Source organism: Nannospalax galili, unplaced genomic scaffold (genome assembly GCF_000622305.1).
Source record: "Nannospalax galili isolate Female #2095 unplaced genomic scaffold, S.galili_v1.0 scaffold832, whole genome shotgun sequence".
In the NCBI taxonomy this organism is placed as follows: Eukaryota; Metazoa; Chordata; class Mammalia; order Rodentia; family Spalacidae; genus Nannospalax; species Nannospalax galili.
Window position 1 is genome coordinate 704,618 of NW_008331828.1, and position 2,415 is coordinate 707,032.

The window sequence follows — 2,415 nt, forward strand, 5'->3', positions numbered from 1 at the left end:
GAGACAAACCACTGCACACTTTGTTCATGTGGAAACAAATTATCATGAATTATAAATTGTGTTTGTAAGACATGGAATCAGATGTCCTTAAATTAAAAGACAATATTATCCAATTCTACTTCTTAATATTAATTTTTAAGAAATGTTTTATTATCATTTTTATTTTATGGGTATCTGTGTATTGCCTGCATTCATGTAAGTGTACCCATGTCTGCAGTGCCCACTGAGGTCAGAAGAGGGAATTGGATCCCCTGGAACTGAAATTACAGATAGCTGTTAGCTTCCATGTGGGTCCTGGGAATCAAACCCAGTTCCATTGCAAGAGGAGCCCATGCTCTTAACCTTTGAGTCATCTTTCCTACCCCTTAACATTAATTTTTGGGCTTTCTTAACATTTACAAAAACTTTAACCAGAATTTCATACATGCATATAAGTTTTTTTGATCAAATCCATGCCCATTCCCTCCCCTCCAACATTACCCAGTCTGAAGAGGTAAACCTAAAATCTTTTAAGGATTAGATACAAACTCCCAAATACTTTTGACATTTTTGTCCTTTGGAACAGAGTGTGTTGTTAACAGGCCCAAGGACCTTTTGACTTTTAGCTCAGAAACTGGCTACATTTCTTTGGGATCTTTTTACCCTTACTGCCAAGTCAATTCCTACCTCTTATTCCTATTACAACATCCTCTGAAAGGGTTACCAAAATTGCCAATAGGGAATAGGGATGCAGACTGCTCTGTCTTCTTCCATGCTGAACAGGGAAGCAGGGTGAGGCAATTGGAGTACTCCTTAAGTGGGTCTATCTAAAGGACTCCTGAATTGCATAACTCTTGTCTCTAAGGGGAAAAGGAAGTCCTTGAATCATGAATAGGAGATGTAAAGGAGAAGTAAAGGCAAGGGTAATTAGCATTACAAGTTCTAGTCAGGGAACTAAAAAAAAGGCAGAACAGGGCAATTTGAAAATGGTTATGTGAGAATCCATTGGAGTTTCTTGACAAGGGCATCCAAAAGCATCCCTCTATTGGGTTCTTCCTCATTTTTCTTTTGTCTTCCAAGGCTGGACTATTTGGGTGGGAAGAGTGGATGGATACTCAGGTGAAGATCCAGTGACCCTCCTTTAAAGAATGAGCACAACTGTCAACAAGCCCAATTGTGACTATGTTTAGGAATCAGGTTCAGCAGAAGTTGTGATGATGGTAGTTATTTCATGCAGAAGGGACTGCTGTACAGCATCATCTTATTAAAAGTACCTGGAATTTAAAAGAATCTGGTGCTAGGAGCCACATATGAGGGAGAACATAGGTCATTTGTTTTTCTGAGTCCGTGTTCACTTAGTATAACAGTTTCTAGATCCATCAATTTACCTGCAAATTTCATTATTTCATCTTTCTTTACTGCTGAATAGAACTCTATTGTGTAAATATACCACCTTTTGTTAACCACTTGTCAGTTGAGGGACACATAGGTTGCTTCCATCTCTTAGCTATTGTGAAAAGAGCAGCAACAAACATGGTTGTACAAGTGTCGCTACAATAGGATGAGTCCATTGGGTATATGCCAAGGAGTGGTATAACTGTGTCAAATGGTAGGTTCTTTTTTAAAGAGTTTTCCACACTGCTTTGCATAGAGGCTGCGCGAGTTTGCAATCCCACAAGCAATGAATGAGAGTTCCCCTTTCTCCAGTTAGAGCTATAAACTTGGCTCTTAGGACTGCTTTTAATGCGCCCTAGAGGTTGTATTGTGTTGTATTTTCCTTTTCATCGAATTCCAGGAATTCTTTTATTTCATTCTTAATTTCTCCTTTGACACACTCATTGTTTAGGAGTGTGTTGTTCAATCGCTACAACTTTGTGTAGTGACTATGGCTTCATTCACTGTTGATTTTGAGCTTTATTGCTTTGTGGTCCTATAGAATGCATGGAATTATTTCAATATTTTTGTATTTGTTGAGGTTTGTTTTGTGGTCCAGTATGTGATCAATTTTTGAAAAAGTTCAATGAGGTGCTGAGTAAAAAGTGTATTCTTTGGTATTTGGGTGGACTAATCGAAAGATGTCTGTTAGGTTCATTTCATGTATGATATCATTTAATTCAGATGTCTCTCTGTTTATTCTTTGTCCACTTGTCCCATCTAATGGAGACAGTGGGATGTTGAAGTCTCCTACTATTCCTGACTTGGGGTTAATCTGTGTCTTAAAGTCCTGTAGTGTTGTTTGTATGAATTTGGGTGCACCAGAATTTGGTGCATATATGTTAAGGATTGTAATATCTTCTTGGGTAACTGTTCCTTTGATCAGAATGAAATGACCCTCCTTATCTCTTCTGATTAGTTTTAACTTGAAGTCTATTTTGTCAGATATTAGAATTGCAAACCCTGCTTTTTTCTAGTACCATTTGCTTGGAATATTGTTTT